Here is a 20,189-nt window from a genome sequence, read left to right as displayed (position 1 = left end):
TGAAGGATGTTTTTCAGAATGGTGGATGATGACTAGTAGTGTGCCATGGGGGTTGATTTTGGGACCCTTACTTTTGTTATTCATATAAATGATTTGGATGTGAATGCACACGACTTAACCAATAACATGAAACTTGGAGGTATTGTTGATGGTGAAGATTACTGTCGAGTCCAAGAGGATCTTGATCAGTTAGAGAGGCGGGTCAAAGAGTGGCAAACTGATTTCTATACAGAAAAATGTGAGAAAGTCAAATTAAAATAGGACTTACACTGTGAAGAGTAGGGAATGTCATGCAATGGAGAAACCTAGCAGTACAAGGGTATAGTTTGTTGAAGGCAGCATCACAGGGAGACAAGGTGGTGAAAAAGACTTTAGCACATTGGCCTTCTTCAGTCAGTTGGGACATTAGGAGTTGCAACATCATGTTGCTTCTGTGATGTCATTGGTGAGGCAGCTTTTGGAGTGCTGTGCATAATTTTAGTCACCCTGTTAGAGGAAAGATATGGTTAAAATGGAAAGAATGCAAAACTGATTTACAAGGATATTGCCAGGAATGTATGGCCTGAGATATAGGGGGAGGTTTTTTATTCCTTGGATGATAACCTGATAGAAATGTTTAAAATTATGACAGGCATAGTTAAGGTGGACAGCAACAATCTTTTTCACAGGGTAAGAGAGTCCAAAGCTGGAAGACATAGATTAATAGTGAAAGAAGAAAGAGTTAAACATGACCAAAAATGTAATTTTTTCATACAGATGATGGTGAATATGTGGTATGAGCTGCCAGTGGAAGTAATTGAGGTAGGTACAGTTGTATCATTTTAAAAAAAATCTTGGATAAGTACATGGAGGAATGGGGCTTAGAGGGATATTGGCTGAATGCAGGAATTGGTTCTAGCTGTGTGTGGTCAACATGATTCATTGGGCCAAAGGGCCTGTATCCATACTGAATTGCTTTATGACTATTGGCTGAGTCTTTCTAGCAGTTCCTGTTTTCATTGTCTATTTGAAATACATATATTCAGTGATCTGATTTGGAAAGCATAGTTAACATTCTGTACACAGTAAGCCCTGTTATGTAACATACAGATGATAATATTTTGGTCATATTCATTGAGGAGTCAATATTTGCCAGGACGCTAGGGATAAACAGTCTGGTATTCTCCAAAACAGAAATGTTGAATCACTTACACCCACCTGAAAGGATAGACTAGGCGTTGGTTAAACAATTCATCTAATAGAGATCTCCCCCAAAAGTGGAGAATTCTCAAAGTCCATGTGTTTTCTATTAAATCTCTCAACAGAAAGTAAGCAATCAACTGAGCTTAAACATAACCATCAACAGGCCATTCTCTGGTGGTTGATATCACAGTTATGTTTGGTTTTCTTGTTAAAATGATATGCTTAAATTTTCTAGCAATCTATCCCATATCAGTAGCAGAAGGTAATGTAATTGAGGATCTTTACTCTCCCCACACCAATATTCCCCAGACGCTCATTTTATAACTTTAAGAAAACTTAGACCAATTAAACACTCACCCAGCTGAGATGTTAACTGCAGAATGAATTGCACTCCTAATCTACGTAGTTTAATAGACATCCAACGACACATTTCACAATGAATGTCTCAGTAAGACTGAAAAGCTATGTTATAAAAGAATAATCTCAATATTTTTTAAGTTTGTTTCCAAATGCTAAGCGACCTATGAGTATCCTCTGAGTCTTCTAAACAGTTTTCTTTTTTTTTCCATTTAAAATATACTCTCTGTTCTGGTGGAGAAAGCATGGTAGCCATTCTGTACACAACAAACTCTGGTAGGTAACTTCAAGATGATAATGTTTTGGGTATATCCAATGGGGCATCAATATTTACAAGGACACTGGGGATAGAAAGTCTGCTATTCTTCAAAACAAAAATGTAAAATCATTTGCATAAAACTTACAGAACTGACTGAGCTTTGGTATATTTTAACCAATTTAGTCCACAGGCTATTTCTGTTATCATTCTATTAGTTGAAAGTTGTTAAGCACATAAAATACTGAAATTTAGGACAACTAATATTTTCTGCAAAAAGCCTTTAAAATGCCTGACTTCTGAAATTGCATAACACAACCATCATTTCAAAGTAAGTCATTTGTTCTTGTGTTGATTTTACCAGTCTAAATTGGAAGAGCAGGAGGGTGTACTTTCTAGTGCATTCCAACAAGAAGGGTATTCTTTGTGGGTGGTAATAACATCTTCCACCTTCTTTTAATGATTGGATCTATCAGGCAGTGGAGGCGGGAAGTGCAGAAAGGTTTGCTTCAGAAAGATAGATATCATGCATTCCGAGTATATCTTATTTGAGGAATAAGTTAGCTGCGTCATTGATTTTATTAGTGTAATTTGGGGGTGGATTCACTTCATACTATTTATTGATATCTTCTTGTTAAATAATTGAAGCATAGCGTATACTGAATTCTGCTTCATTGATGCCTATATGTTTGTCCTGCATGTGTTTAATCCAGAAAAACTTGAACTCTATATGAATTACAGAGCATCTGAGAACAATTTTAAGATTTGCCTTTATTCCAATGCCCAAGCTTCATTATGTTTCTGACGTGCTCTGGATGCCCCAAGGACTTGAAGAGGGCTAATAAGGTCCTAACCTGACATCTTTATTTCCATTCATAAATAAAATCCAAATATCCATGCATCTTAATATGGAAGAGATTGTTTGACCAAAATAACAATTGTTCACTCGGTAATCAGTACCAGGATGTTGGAGCGACTACAGCTCACCATACATTCCCTCAGCTGGAAACAGATTTCTCTCATCAGTCTGGCCATAGACAATGCTTCAATCACTGTACATGTTTAATATAATGATATAAGTGATGTGAAGCAGAAGTGTGAGTGGGTCATAGGGCCCCTTGAGCATTCAAATTACGGAAATCAAAGCAACTTCAAAGCTGAAAATCCAAGCTAAAAGACAATTAAATGCTGGAAATTTTCAGCAGGTTAGGTTGCATCTGTGGTACAGGAGTCAAAAACCCTTCATCCAAACTCTGAGTCAGTGCCTATCTACATTCTCACACCATCCACAGATCCCTTGATGGTCGTTCTATTATTCTCAATGGTCAATACACTCAGTATTTGTTGACCTTTCTGATGGAGGATTCAAAAGCCTACAATACTTGTAGTCAGCAAAAATCTCCTCTCTCGGTCCTGAATGAGTGATCCCATATCTTGAGATTAACTCCCTAGCTTGAGAACATCTTGCCTGCATCTCAACATCTACATTCTAACTTCCACAATTTTGAATGTCCCAAAAAAATCACTTTTCATTCTTCTAAGTATAGGTCAATCATTCTCAATCTCTCCTGAGGGCTTCCCTACCCATACTCTAGGAGTCAATCCACTGGGACAGCACGGTAGCATAGTGGTGGCACAATGCTTTACAGTACAGGTGGCCTGCATTCAATTCCCGCCGCTGCCTGTAAGGAGTTTGTATGTTCTCCCCATGACCGCATGGGTTTCCTCCAGGAGCTCCATTTTTTTCCAAGGACCTACTGGTTAGTAAGTTAGCTGGTCATCCTAAATTGTCTCATGGTTAAGCTAGGGTTAAATCAGTGGATAGCTCAGTGGCATGGCTCAAAGGGCCAGAAGGGCCTATTCCATGCTGCACCTCAATAAATATTACAGAAGGCTTTCTTACTCTTGTTCTCCAATCTTCTTTCTATAAAAGCCAAAGCTCTTTTTGTCTTTCTAAGTGGTTTCCTACTTTATATGTCACATACTGTAAACAATCCTGTACACCATCTCTATTCCTTCCCTCTGTATAAAAAATGTTTGGTACCCTTTATTACAAATGTGTATAGCCTTACAATTCCCCACGTTATACTCCATCTATCACTTTCTTGCTCATTCACACAAGTCATTGTTAACCTTTCACAGGGGCTTACCATAGCCTGTTATTTCACATAGCTTTACATTATTAGCAAATATAGATTTGTTACACTGTGTTATCTGTCAGTAACATAGACTGTAAATAGATAAAAGCACAATACTTATCCCTGTAACATCTTACTGATGACAGCTAAACAGAGAAAGACCCATTCCTTCCAACCCAGTTCTGTGCCCTTAACCAATGCTCTACAGAAACCAATATGTTACCCTCAGTTCTGTCTGCCTTTACTTTGTTAAATAATCTTTTAAATCATATCTTATCAAATGAATTTTGGAAATCCAGATTTAATTGTTTCCTATTGTTAGACAATCAGCTTTCCCTGTCTCCAAGCACTCATCTGAGCCATTGCTGCATTGCATCTCTTTCCATTAAAAAGGAATGGATCTCCCATCCCAGCCACACCTTCCACTCAATCCACAGATCATTCTGGGGTTGCAACATTGCAGCAGCCTGGCACTAGTGGTTTTGTTTAAGACATTTCTGTCCTACCTCCAGTATGTCAGTACTAATGGAAGAACTATATCTCAAAGTCAACAGGCCTCTTTTCCTTAGACTATCATTTGATTAGTGTGATTGGCCAGCCGCCAGAAGCATGCACACAAGTTAAACCTACGCCAAAGATGTTCAATAGGCAACAGTTTCATTTCCAGTCTAAGTCTTATATCATTGCAGGCACTCTTAAGGTCCACACAAGAGTGTCAGAAAATACATTCGTTGACACAATTGCAGCTGACATCCCACGCAAGCACAAATAAGAGAGTTGGAATACCTGGAATCGGCTGCCCAAGAGAGTGATTGAAGTGGTGTTACTGTCAACATTTAATAAGTATCTCGATGAACTGGAATTGCTCAGGCACAGAAGTCTACAGGCTATGTGATAGGGTATGGAATTGGTATGGTTGGGTGTCCAATGCTTAGCGTGGATGTAGTGAACCAAATATCCTGTACCATGACGTAAGCCTCTATGACTCCTATAAGCAGAGTCCCGAAGGATCATTGGGGACCTGAGTCACCCCAAACACAAACTGTTCCAGCTGCTACCATCTGGGAAATGGTACCACAGCATAAAAGCCAGGACCAACAGGCTCTGGGACAGCTTCTTCCACCAGGCCATCAGGCTGATTAATTCATGCTGACACAATTGTATTTCTATGCTATATTGACTGTCCTGTTGTACATACATTTAATTACAGATTACTATAAATTGCAAATTGCACATTGGGACGGAGACATAATGTGAAGATATTTACTCCTTATGTATGTGAAGGATGTAAGAAACAAAGTCAACTCAGTTCAATTCAGAAGAAACTGATGTTGTTCTCCTTAGGCCTGAGAAGACTAGCGCAAAATTTTACAGAGATTTTGGAAATCATGAAGAATTTTGATAATATAAACCAGGGGCATTTGCTTTCTTGAATGAAGGATCAATAACCAGCAGCCACAATTTTAGGCAATTGCCAAATAAAGGGAAGATGAGGAAACCGTTGTTCCTATAGAGTGAGTTATTATGATCTGGAAAGTGATGCATAGTGGAAACACATTCACTAAAATGCTCCAAAGAGAATCTGATACACATCTGAACATTTATGCGAGGAGCTGGTCAGGTGGAAGTAGCTGGATCGTTCTTCCAAAATGGTAGCAGAAACACAATGGGTCTAAACACCTCTATCTTTCACATTCCACTTTAACAGGGTTTGATTTTCCAATACAAAGCATAAAATTGTTGTGCTGTATTTAATATCCAGGAATATTTGAGTAATATTGTAAATCTGTTGTTTAAGTATTCTTGTTCATTTAAATAATTAATTATGGGTTATAGGTAAAAGTACGTGATTGGCATATGTCATCAAGCCACCAGGTCATACGTGTGCATCTCACGAAAAGTAAAAAATAAACTAAGACACATTATTCCCAACTCCATGTTTTTGCTTTCAATTAGTTTTATGTTTTGGAGTTACAAAACGTAACCGTGCCGATGATTAAGTTTTAAACAAACTCGAGACAACCACCTACCTGTTAAACAGAAGGCTTTTCATTCTAGTACTCCTTCTTCAAAGAAAGGGGCTTTCTTTCCTCCACCATCAACACTGCCCTCACCTACATCTCTTCCATTTCTCGCACATTCTGTCCTCACTCCATCCTCCTGCCACCCCACCAGGGATAGGGTTCCTCTTGCAACCCCACTAGCCTCAATGTCCAGCACATAATTCTCCATAACCTTCACCATCTCCAACAGGATCCCAGCACCAAGCCCATCTTTCCCTCCCCCACCCCCACTTTCTATTTTCTGCATGGAGCACTCCCTTCACGTCTTCCTTGTCTATTCATCCCTCCCGGTACTTACCCTTGCAAGTGAAACAAATGTCATACCTGCCCATACACCCCCTCCCTCACTACCATTCAGGGCTCCAAACAGTCCTTCTAGGTAAGGTGACACATCACCTGTGAGCCTGTTGGGGTCTTCTGCTGTATTGAGTGATCAGTGTGGCTTCCTGTGTATCAGTGAGACCCAACATAGATTGGAAAACTGCTTTGCCGAGCACCTACATTCATCTGCCACAAAAAAAAGCAGGATCGCCTGGTGGCCACCCATTTCCATTCTACTTCCCATTCCCATTTTGACATGGCTTGACATTCCCTCCTCTACTGCCAAGCCACGATAAGACCACACTCAGGTTGGGGGAGCAACACCTTATATTCCATTTGGGTAGCCTCCAACCTGATGGTATGAACATCAATTTGTCAAACATTGATAGATCTCGCCTCTGCCTTTACCATTCCCATTTCCCTCTCTCACTTGCCTCCTTACCTGCCCACAACCTCCCTCTGATGCTCTTTCCCCTTCCCTTTCTTCAATGGTCTTCTACCCTCTCCTATCAGATTCTTCCTTCTCCAGCCCTTTATCTGTTTCACCAATCAACTTCCCAGCACTTTACTTCACCCCTCCCCCTCCCAGTTTCACCTATAACCTACACCTTATACTTCTTCCTCCCTTTCCCCCTACCTTCTTGCTCCAACTTATCTTTTTCCCAGTCCTTATGAAGAGTCTCAGCCCAAAACATCGACTGTTGAGTCTTTTCTACAGATGATGCCAGGCCTGCTGAGTTCCTCCAGCATTTTGTGTGTATCTGTTAAAGTGCAATGAGACATACAAGTTTTCAAAAAAGTGAAGCGAGAAATGATCAAGCAATAAAACAGCACAGCATATGCTTCTTCAGGGAGAGACAGACATGATCAAGTTAAAATAAATGATACCAAAAGGACAGTCAGATAATAATCATAAATTAAAATCAAGCCGAAATGGCTCTATTGGAAAGATAGACATATTCAACTGAACAAGAGACACAGCAACTAGATATTGCAAATGGAACCATTTGAGCAGTAGCTTAAAGCAAATGAAATAACCATTAGAAGCAAGTGCTAGTTTGGCTGAGTGCATTGAGTGGAAGTGCACACTGTTTTTTTAGAAGTTTAAATACTCTAACCAACCCAGTCAAATAGAGCTTTGCTCATATTGTGAAAGTAATGCAGGAATATTTAGAACCAAAGCTATTGTTGATTGCAGACCAAGTTAGGTTTTATAAGTGGAATTAAAAGGAAGGGCCCCTGTGGATAAAATTAAAATGGCCTGGGAGCAGGATTTAAATATCTCCTTATCCGAGGAGAGCTGGGACTCAGTTCTCAAATCGGTTAACTCAACCTCCCTTTGTGCTCGCCATTGCCTCTTACAGTTTAAGATTGTTCATAGAGCCCATATGTCTAAATCTAAACTATCTCGATTCTACCCTGGCATTAGTCCGCTCTGTGATAAATGCAAGAGGGGCGTGGCCTCTCTCATCCACATGTACTGGTTCTGTCCTAGCTTGGAGAAATTCTGGAAAGATGTCTTCACTACATTATCGGGTATTCTGAATCAGCAACTAGAACCTAACCCCTTAATTGCTCTGTTCGGTTTTTGGGGCGAGACAGATTTATGTCTGGGTCCGACCAAATGCCGAATACTATCCTTTGCCTCTCTCCTGGTGAGACGCTTGATCCTCCTTAGATGGAGAGATGTTGCCCCGCCCACTCATGCGCAATGGCTTAACGACATTATGGCCTGCTTGGACCTCGAAAAAATTCATTATTCAGTTCTTAATTCGGATCTAAAGTTCCATAAGGTCTGGGGACCTTTTATCGAGTACTTTCATAACCTTCCTCTTGACTAGGGTTTTTTTTTTCTTTTTCTTTTTTTTTCTTCCTTTCGGTCCCTTGCTTTCAGCTCCCTTTTTTTTCTGGTAGTAGGCATTATTATCCTCTGTTACTAAGTGTATTCACAGTCTGGGAGTTTGACTGTCCGGACTTACACTCTTTATACTGTGTGGTGGTTGGTCTGGAGTTGTTGTTGTTTTTTTCTTGTGTTGTGGGGCTTGGGGAGGACACTAAGCTCACTTGTCTTTAATTTCGGTGCTTTTTTGTTAAATTCTCTTCCTTTGTAGCATATTGTTATTGTATGCTTAATCTTGCACTGTATTAATGCTCCCTATTGGGATTTGGGGTTTTTAATTTTGTAAAATGTTTTGAAAAACTAATAAAAAAATTTTAAAAAAAGGAAGGGGAGTCCATTTCAGCACATGTGGCTGAATTGAAGAGATTGTCTGAGCATTGTCCATTCAGTAATAGGCTTAATGATGCATTGATAAGTCATTTAGTTTGTGGAATCTTACAAAAAATCATTCAAAAACAATGCCAACCGAAGTACTATTTACATTTAAAAGAGCAGTTGGAATAGCTGTATCAATGGCAAGAGCAAACAGAGACACAGTTGAGATGCAGTCAGGAATGAAAATGAGTATAAACAAAAATACAATGTCCAAATAGAAACCAGCCTGGCCAAACAAATTCAGTTACTGTTGTGGCAGGTGCTTACATGCACAAGAGCAATGAGTGAAACCCATGGGCAATGCCACTGGTCCCAGTAACTAAGAAGAATGGATCTGTCAGGATGTGTGTTGATTTTAAGGTCACCATCAACCCTACACTGCAAGTAGATTAATACCCTCTTCCCAGGATAGAGGATATCTTTGCAAACCTTTCTAGAGGGAAACACTTCAGGAAAGTGGACTTAGCTGAGGCCTACCTACAGATGGAAATGGAAGAAGTGTTTCTCACCATAATCACTCACAAAGGGCTGTACTGTAATAAATGGCTTATTTTTGGAGTTGCATCTCCACCTGCACTCTGGCAGAAAGCTAAGGACCAAGCTGCCCAAGCACTCAGTGATACCTGGATGACAAAGAGAGTCTCAAAAATCTCAAAAGAAATGTTTAAAACATCAGAAGATTATGGGTGCAGAGCATAATGTGACAAGTGTGAATTCTTTAAACCAAGCATCACTTAGAGTAGTCTCACCACTGACGCACAAGAATTACACAAGTGTGCTGAGAACATTTCAGCAAGCAGTGGTGCCTGTCGCAAAACCATAGTATATGCCATAGTTGCCATTCCTTTTAAGGTGTGTCAATTACTATAACAGGTTCCTACCAAACCTGGCTACTGTCCTCCACCCTTGAACTCATTACTACAGATTGGGAATAAATGGCAATCGGCAAATCAGTGTGAGACAAATTAAATGGTGACAGGTTAATGGAGACAAATTAAATGGTGTCAGCGACAGGTTACTATCGATGCAATGCTCCTCAGACAGGATGAAGAGGTCAATACTCCCCAATGCTATTAGGCTTTACAATTCAACCGCCAGGACTTAAGAACTTTTTAAAAGCTATTATTAATGCTTTTTGAGATAGTGATTTAGATGCATATCATATTTTTTACTGAGTTGAGTATTGTATGTAATTAGTTTTGCTACAACAAGTGTATGGGACATTGGAAAAAAGTTGAATTTCCCCATGGGGATGAATAAAGTATCTATCTATCTATCTATCTATCTATGTTAGACACTGCACTCATACATTATGATCCACATTGTCCAGTGAAACTTGCCTGTGATGCTTTGCCTTATGATATACTATAGGTGCAGTCATGTTACATACAGAATTATGAGTGATGGAAGTGAACATCCCATAGTCTTTGCATCATGTTCCCTTGCTACTGCAGAAAGAAATTACACACAGGTCAACAGAGACTGCTTTGGTGTGTAAAATGTTTCAACTAGTACTTGGATGGGAGAGAGCTTACCCTCATTACTGATCATCAGCCATCAGTGTCCATTTTCAATTCACAGACGTGTGTTCCTCTAACTGCAGCAGCACAAATGTAGAGATGAGCTCTGTATCTTGGAGGACACAAATACAAGATCCAATTGAAGAGGATGACTAATCATGGAATGCCGATGGATTGTCCCATTCACCCTTGGAAAAGAAAACACCTGAAATTTTTTTTAAAAAGGAGGAAACACCTCTTGACATATTCTCCCTAATGCAAACTGAAAGTCCCAATTATGGCAGAGATGATACAAATGGAATTCAGAAAAGACACCACACGACATGGCAACCCAAAATGGCTGGAATGTGTAGCAGAAATCCTAGTTCCCCCATTTTTAGCAGAGGCAGGATGAACTTGCCCTCTTATAGGGCTTGCCTTATGTAGGGACTGAAAGATGTTGCACCATCTGAGCTTAGAGCTAAAGTGTTGGAGGAGCTACATGGTATGATCAAAATGAAAGCATGGCTCAAAGTCATGCACTGTTTGAGATGCTAACACATCCAGAGGATAGGTGTTCAGAGCTGTCAAAACCATTTCATGTGGTCCCAGAGTCTACTCCTCCAACCACCATGGAAGAGTCCCCAGGAAATTGTTCTCATAGTCACATGTTTCTCCTGCATTATCCTATAAGAGTAAGAAACTCCCTCAGTGATGAAATTTTTAGGCTGAATGGGATAATTTAAAATTTACTATGCTGTGGATGTCCATATAGTAGTGGTATTAGATAAAACACTCACAAAAAAAATGCTGAGTGAACTCAGCAGGTCAGGCAATATCTATAGAAAGGAAGGTTTCCGGCCAAGACCTTTCTTCAGAACTCAGTTTTACAGCTACACTGGGAGGAGTATTGTGATTTAATAATTTAATATTTCAGTAATATTTTAGTAAAATTTTAAACATATTGTTTGATTAAGCATTCTTGATCGGGTTAATAATTCATTATGGGTTATATGTAAAATTACATGAATGGCATACGTTATTATGCCATCACGTCATACGTATGCATCTCACTAAATGTAGAAACAAAATTAAGACAAGTTATTACTGACTCTGTGTTTTTGCTTTCATTCCGTTTTAGGCTATGGTGTTACAAAACGTAACAGTAATTGACTCAGGGTAGTGTGTTTAAATGCAAAGGTATATTCAATGTGTGTAGTCTTATAATGGAAATTAGTGTTCTGTGGATGGGCATGTTGTAAGTGAAGCTAGAAAAAGATTAGTATTGGTTATGTTAGTAGTTGTTTATGTTTGTAGCAAGGCCCATAGCTCTTGTTATATTAATTCCACTTGCCTCTGAATTTGTTTCTAAGCCCCTTGTAGTCTGCAGCTTCATAATGTCCTTTCAGCAATTGTTCACATTCATCTGAGGTGGATTTTTCCAGTTCTTAATATTGATTATTCCTGCCAGGTTACAGCTCTGATGCAGCCTCTTAGCAACCCAAGGTTTCATGCGTATTCATGGTTCTGTAAAAAAGATAAACATTAGACAACAAACTGTGAAGAGGTTGTTAAAACCAACAGTAGGATCACGTTACTGGAGTAACTTCAACAATCATGCAAGAAATATGTTTATAAATGTAAAAGGGACTTACAGAATGTTTAACTGAAGTTTTCTTTATGACATCAGATATTAAACTGCTCTATATTAAATTGCAATACATCAGAGTCTAATTTAAGAGGGTTCCATCAGTTCATGTAGCTTGTAATATTTATACAAAATAATTTATATCTACTGAATTTGGGTCCAGAAAAGCTGTTAAGAAATGATTATAGTTTAGAAATTCATTAAAATCTCAAGGACAGTTTTTTTAATACTTTATGAAGTACTATTACTGGAAATATTTTATATTTTTTGGTGGAAATAAGATTAACAATAAAAATAAAAGAGACAGCATAATGTATCATATTAAGAAGTATATTCAAAGGGTTCAGTGATATCATGAAGTCTATTGGATACCATGGTAGCATAGCAGCGAGCACGACGTTATTACAGTTCAGGGCGCACAGTATGGAGTTCAGTTCCAGCGCTGTCTGTAAAGTCTGTACAACGTCTATACATTCTCTCTGTGACCACGTGGGTTTCCTCCGAGTGTTCTGCTTTCCTCCCACAGTCTAAAGACGTACCGGATAGTAGGTTAATTGGTCATTGTAAGTTGCTCTGTGATTAAGCTAAGGTTAAATTGGCGGGATGCTGGCAATGTGGCTCTTTGTACTGAAAGGGCCTGTTCCATGCCGTATCTCTAAATAACTCTTTAAATAAATCAGTTCCAGTTTAACATGATGCTGGTGAAATACAGCAACAACTTACTGGAAGCAAACAAAACTACTACTTTATTGATCACACTTTTTCTGGGAAACCATCATTGCAATCAATAGTCTATAACTTACCCACTGGAGTTGAAATTTTGAACTGCCTATATGACCTGGCATTTTTACAGGGTGAAATGAAATTCCGGTAAGTTGGCAGCTTGTTTGATAGCAGTAGCTTCTAAAGGGTCAGCCTGAGGTGTTATTGTCTTTTATAAACATATTTTTTGCAATCACAAGATTCCGCTGGACATTAAGAACTTAGGAGTACTGCAGATCTACTCCATTAGTGGGTTACTTGTTGGTGGAGAAACTGTAGGAGGTTGTTCAGATCATGTTGCTGCCTGCATCAGAGGAATCAGTGCATAAAGTGCAGTCTAACAGTGAATGATCATCTTAGTCACTCTTCTTGTGATCGCAAGACCTTGTTGGGACATTGTTAATGTAGAAATCTGCAAGTCCATTTCATTGACTTATGGGTGGATTGCAGGGGCAGATGGGGGGGGAGTTGTGTGGCCTTGGTCATGGCAAGAACTAGACCTCAAGCTGTGGTGTCGCCTGTTTACAGCCACCCAGGAGGAGGTGTTGCACTCCACCAGAGGCAGTGTGGCACAGTGTCCAAACTGAAGTCGATGCTGCCCCTAGTGTTCACTTAGCAAATGACAAGCTGTATTGTGTTCCACTGCAGACTGTTGCAAGATTCATGAACTCAGGGTCTTGGATTATTTTATTTTTGTGTGACTGTATTTTACGGATATCTTATACGTGCTTGTTATCTTATACGTGTGCTATGTGCCTTGTGCTTTTTGTGACTGTTGGTACTTTACTTTGCACCTTGGCCCCAGAGTGACATTGTTTTGATTGGCTGTATTCATGGGTATTTATTATGGTTGAATGACAATTGAATTTGAAGTCTTGAAAGTGCAGGATGGTTGCGATGTGGTGTGTATGGCCAAATCAAGGCGGTGGGGCTAGGGCCCAAGAGTGAGGAACAGGCCAAAATCTGGCCATTGCTGGAGTGGACTTGGAGCCAATTTGAAGTGGAAGCTCCACAGCTAGGTGAGACAAGGCAAGACAGAGGGTCTCACACCCAAGAACAAGGAACAAGCCAATGTTTGACCCAGTTAAGTGCTGGACCAGATTGGAAAGTTCGGGAAGCGTCGAATCAAGGCAGCCTGAGTGTGTATCAAAGGGACAGGGACTAGGTCCGAGAATGAGGAATAAGCCAAGGTTTGGCCAAATTAAATGCCGGGTCAGTTTGAAAAGGTCAGCACGTCAGGGCTAAAAGCATGGGATGGGCCAATGTTCAGCTTATTGCTCTGTGAGGTGTTATTGGCTTTGTACTAAACTGAGGCTGTGGAGTAACGGACTCATAGAAAATCTGGGATGACTTTGTGACTGTGAACTCACTTTCATGAACTTTAGTTCCGAATGTTATTTGCTTCCTTTTTATAGTTTGCTCAATTTTTTTCTTTTTTTTTGCACATTGTGTGTTTGACAGTTTTCTTTTTAAATGAGTTTTAATTTTGAGGCTGCCAAAATGTACTTTGGACTCTGAAAATGAACTTTGAAAAAATAAATGAATACATACAGTACATACTCGATGAACGGTTGTTTGAAATGAGACTTATAAATAGATGAGTATTGCCACTAAACATGAGATTGCAAAATTTATAAGTTGGAGCAGGATATACAGCCCTCCAATTAGATCATGTTTGATATTATGCCTCATCCAGTTTGTCACTAGTTCCCCAATCCATTCATTTGCTTGGCGTTAAATACCAGCCATATTTCAGATTTGAACATATTTAATGATAGAACCATCTGAAGTTCAAATTTCCAAGGATTTTCAGTCCACTCCATAAAGAGTTTTCCCTTCAGTTGGTACCCAAATGGCTGACCGCCTTATCCTGATCCTGCACTCCCTAGTCCTAATCTTTCCAGATCATGCAAGCAACACCTTCAGCTTCTACCCAATCAATCAAAACCCTGTACAACTCAATGATATCACCTTTTGTTACACCAGCAAGTGCCTGACTTCTTGGCACAAACTTATTACTGGAATGATTTCACACCACAAGTACAACCTTAAGAAAAGGAAACATTTTGTCTTTTCCAACCAATGAAGTCTAGATTATAAATATTTCCAAAAATGTAAACTAGAGGGATTCCAAAGAGTGAAAACAGGATATACAGTGAAAGCTAGCCAGTAAAAGTCAGGTTTAACTGTGAGCAGTGAGCCAAGGCTTTATTTGATGGCAAAGGCATTTCCACATATGGCAGTTATTTATTAATCGTAGAAGATAAATATCTGAATATATGAAAATAATTTTAAAACCATTCAGTTTAACAACTAAATTTTAAAAATGTCCAAGAAGTTCAACAACCTTTTGAAAACCCAACATCACACTGAACTGGTATCAAATCCAGTTAATGTGTATATTGAGACGTATCCTATAATTTAATGGTGTGAAGTTGGGGTTGGGTATTAGAGAAAAGGCTATTAGTGGCCACCTTTATAATGGAAGGAATCTCAGAGGACTATAGGTACAGTTAAATGCAGGAATCTGGAATCTGTAACAGTGGAGCCTTATCCTCAGACTCCAATATTGTAGTTTTGCGAGGGGTCATTGACAAACATGATGACAGACTGGATAATTTATGATTATTGTGGAACAGTGGAAGTTGAACAAAGACTGGACCTGCAATGGAGTAAATAGGAAGGATCTATTTTCCTTGATAGAATGGTCAAAACCTGGATGGATAAACTTAGCAGAACAGATAGAAGAGGTCAAGAGAAAAATCTTTCCACGCAGAAGTCAATAGGAATCTGTAACTCACTGCCTGAAAGGAAGTTAGAGGCAGTGATACATTAAATATCTGGGTGTGTGTGTACTTAAAGAGCCATGACCTGCCGGACGATAGATCTAATGATGAAGTGAAAAATATTTTTTCAGCCCAGCACAGATTTCGTGAGCCAAATAGCCTCATTCAATGTAGATTCTATATCTATGATCAGCGAATTAACAAGAAATAACATTTCTGTGAAATAAGAAATGTAGAACAAGATGTAACTGAGGTATTATATAGTTCTAAACCATAATCATTGTTTGGTAATATCTCTGGACCTAAAAGACTTTTTAAAAAAATAGCTCTGTAGCTTTTAACAAGGATTATATATTTTACTTCAAAAATGTTGATATTTCAACTTCTAACTTAATTTTGTGTATATGACCTTTATTCTCAATAATATGTTAAAAAGTTATTAAAATTACTTATTTATATGTGGATTTATTTCACCAGCATTTTCCAATTTTTGTAGTAAAAACATTCTAACATATTTTGACACAAATCTATGGTAATAAACTGGAATCTATTTTGCTCTTGGTGCTACTGATTTAACATTTCTTTCTTTTTTAAAAATGCCGTTTTTAGATTTTTTTATCAAGATCTTTTTATCCCTGGATTTTTTTTTTTATCAAGGTCGTACTGTTTTACTGCATCTTTATGACTCATTTCCAGTTAATTCCTTGTTTTTTGTGTAAAGGCTGATTTCATCTACACCTCCAGCTTGAAAAGCTGCCTTCTTTCACACTTCTCATTGGATAAAAGAAAACCATGGAATTTTATGGACAAAGATTTAATCAAACTCTGAAACACATTAAGCTCATGTTAATTAATAGCTCCAATCCACATTGCAATAACTAAGTCATCCACAGCTATTTATTCAGTGAGGCAGGATATGCTGAATGCCCAAGGTTGCATGTTGTACCGGAGGGATGGGAAGGTAGGCAGTGGGGGTGGCGTGGATCTGCTGGTAAAGAATGGCATCAAATCAGTAGAGAGATGTGATGAGATGTGATATAGGATCAGAAAATTTTGAATCCTTGTGGGTTGAGTTAAGAAACAGCAAGGTTACCCTGATGGCAGTTATATACAGGCCAGCCAACAGTGGCTGGGAGGTGGACCACAGATTACAATGGGAAAAGAAAAGGCGTGTCAAAAGAGCAATGATATGACAGTCATGCAAGATTTCAACATGCAGGTCGACTGGGAAAATCAGGTTGGAAATGGATCTCAAGAGAGAGAATTTGTTGAATGCCTCCGAGTTGTATTTTTAGAGCAGTTTGTTGTTGAGCCTACTAGGGGATCAGCTATACTGGATTAGGTTTATGAAATGAACCGGAGGTGATTAGGGATCTTAAGGTAAAAGAACCATTAGGAGGAAGTGAGGACTATATGATTGAATTCAACTTGAAATTTGATAGGGAGAAAATAAAGTCTGACATAACAATATTTCAGTAGAGTAAAGGGAATTACAGTGATATAAGTAAGGAGTTGGTTGAAGTAAATTGGAAGGAGATGCTGGCAGGGTTGACAGCAGAGCAACAAGAGCATGAGTTTCTGGGTAAAATGAGGAAGGTACAGGATAGATGTATTCCAAACATGAAGAAATACTCAAATGGCAAAATATTACAACCTCAGCTGACAAGGGAAGTCAAAGCTAATGTAAAAGCATTACAACATACAACAAGGCATGCAACAAATCAAAAACTAGTGGAAAGACAGAGGCTTGGGAAGCTTTTAAAATCCTACAGAGAGCATTAAAAAGAATGATTAGGAGGGAAAAGATGAAACATGAAAGCAAGCTAGTAAGCAATTTCAAAATGGATAGTAAAACTTTTCAAGTATGTAAAAAATAAGGAAGATGAAAGTGGATATAGGACCACTAGAAAATGAGGCCAAAGAAATAATAATGGGGCCAAGGAGAATGCAGATCAGTCTTTACTGTGGAAGACACTAGCAGTGTGCCAGATGTTGAAGGGTGTGAGGGAAGAGAAGTGAACGTTGTTACTATTACAAGGGAGAAGGTGCTCTAAAAGCTGAAAGACCCAAGGGTTGATAAGTCAACCAGACCAGATGAACTGCACCCTAGGGTTCTGAAAGAAGTAACCACAGAGATTGTGGAGGCATTAGTAATGATCATTCAAAAATCACTGGACTCTGAGATGCTGCCAGAGGACTGCAAAATTGCAAATGTCACACCACTCTTTAAGAAAGGAGGAAGGCAGCAGAAAGGAAATTATAGACCGGTTTGCCTGGCCTCAGTGGTTGGGAAGATGTTGGATTCAATTTTTAAGGATGAGCTTGTGGAGTACTTGGTGACACAGGACAAGATAGGACAAAATAAGCATGGTTTCCTTTAGGGAAAATCTTTCCTGATTAACCTATTGGAATTCATTGAGGAGATTACACATAGAATCGATCAAGGGGATGCAGTGGATGTTGTATATTTGGACCTTCAGAAGGCGTTTGATAAGATGCCAAACATGAAGCTGCTTACCAAGATAAGAGCCCAAGGTATTACATGGAAGTTAGTGGCATGGTTAGAGTACTGGCTGGTTGGTAGGAGGCAGTGAATGGGAATAAAAGGATCCTTTTCTAATTGGCTGCCAGTGACTAGTGGTTTTCCGCAGGCGTCGGTATTGGGACCACTTCTTTTTATGCTGTATATCAATGATTTAGATAATGAAATAGAAGGCCTTGCTGCCAAGTCATGCACTTTGATAGTAGAAATAAATGTGCAGATTATTTTCAAAATGGGGAGAAAATCCAAAAATCTGAGATGTAAAGGGACTTGGGAGTCCGTGTGCAGAACACCCTGAAGGTTAACTTGCAGGTTGAGTCGGTGGTGAGGAAGGCAAATGCAATGATAACATTTATTTCAAGAGGTCTAGAACACAAGAGCAGAGATGTGGTACTGAGGCTTTATAAGGCACTGGTGAGGCCTCGCCATGAGTATTGTGAATATGTTTGGACTCCTCATCTAAGGGAAGATGTACTGCCTTTGGAGAGAGTTCAAAGGAGGTTCACAAGGATGATTCCAGGAATGAAAGGGTTATAATACGAGGAATGTTTGACGGCTCTGTGTCTGTACTCACTGGAATTTAGAAGGGTGAGGGGGGATATCACTGAAACCTTTCAAATGTTGAAAGGTGGAGACAGAGCAGATGTGGAAAGGATGTTTCCCATGGTGGGGGAGTCTTGGACAAGAGGGCACAGCAGTGTAGAGGGGCATCCATTTAAAACAGAGATGTGGAGAAAGTTGTTTAACCAGTGTGAGGTGAACTTGTTGAATTTATTACCACTGGTAGCTATGATCTCCAGGTCGTTGGATATATTTAAGGCAGACCTTGATAGGTTCTTGATTGGACACAGCATCAAAGGTTATGAGGAGAAGGCAGCAGTGGGGCTGAGGAGAGGAGAAAACTATCAGCCATGGCCTAATTCTGCTATGTTTTATGGTCTTATATCTGTTTTCTCTATGTTTTCACCAAGCCATTAAAAGACCAGAAAGGCCAACTACACAATCCTGTGAGTTCATACTGGATCAGGATCAAATTAAGTCCCCAATTTAAAATTCTCAAGCGTATTTCTAAGTGTCTCCATTACCTAGGTGTTCTCCTTGGGATCATCTCCAGCCTCTAAAGAAACTCCATGATGTTTGCATGTGTTTAAGTCCTGTCTAGTGACCAGCCAGAGTGTTTAATTACTCCATCACTAGCAGCTGTTACTTCAGTTGTCTGGTCTCCCAAATAACCTTAAACCAAAGTAGGTCCACAGCAGATGCCAACTCCCTGGCCCTTATACTCACCACCGGAGCAGCTGGACAGTAAAGACACTTATGTCAGACTACTGTTTGTTGACTACAGCCCAGTACTTCAATACCATAATTCCAAGCAAACTCATGTCCAGACTACTTTACCTGGGACTCAACTCCTCCTTTTCCATCTGGATCCTTGAGTTCATGACCAACAGAATGAGTCAGTAGGGATAAAATGCCACAATTATCCGCAACACTGATGCCCCCCAAAGCTGGGTCCTCGGCCCCCTACTTTCCTTCCTATAAACCTGGAACTGCTCCAACTCCAGCTACGAGTTGCAGATGATACCACCATAAGTGGATCTAGTCTCAACTAACAAAGAGTCAGAGTATAGGAAAGAGATAGAGAGGCTAGTGGCATGCTGTCAGGACAGCAATGTCAACAAAACTAAAGGTCGTTAACTTCAGGAAGGGGAGTGGAGTTTCACATGCTCCTGTTTACATCAACAGTGCTGAGGTTGAGAGGGTTGAGAGTTTCAAGTTCCTAGGAGTGAAATACACCACCAAAAGCCTGTCCTAATCCAACCGTGTAGACACCTCAGCCAGGAAGTTCACCAGCACTTCTACTTCTCGGGAGGCAAAAGAAATTAGGATTTTTCCCACTGAGAGTCACCAATTTTTATAGGTGTACCTATCCAGATGCATCATGAGCTGCTATGGGAACTTGCAAAAACCAGAAGAAGCAGCAGAGAGTTGTGCACATCATGGAAAGCCGTGGACTCTGTCTGCTGCTGCCTCAGTAAAACTGATAACATAATCAAAGACTCTATCCTGTCCAGATATTCTCTCATCTGTCCTGTCCTATTGGCCAGAAGATAGAAAAGCCTGAAAGCATATACCACTAGGCTCAAGGGCAGCTTCTATCCTGCTGCCATAACCCTATTGAACATTCCCTTAGTACATTAAAATGGACTCTTGAGCTCATAATCTGACTTTGTCATGACCTTATACTTTATTGTCTACCTGCACTGTACTTTCTACGTAACATATTATTCTACATTCTGCTATTGTTTTCCCTTGAACTAGCTCAACGCATTGAAGTGATGAAATGATCAGTATGATTG

Source organism: Hemitrygon akajei, chromosome 6, assembly GCF_048418815.1.
Source record: "Hemitrygon akajei chromosome 6, sHemAka1.3, whole genome shotgun sequence".
Lineage (NCBI taxonomy): Eukaryota > Metazoa > Chordata > Chondrichthyes > Myliobatiformes > Dasyatidae > Hemitrygon > Hemitrygon akajei.
The sequence above is the reverse complement of the archived record's forward strand: the minus strand, read 5'-3'. Positions refer to the sequence as shown.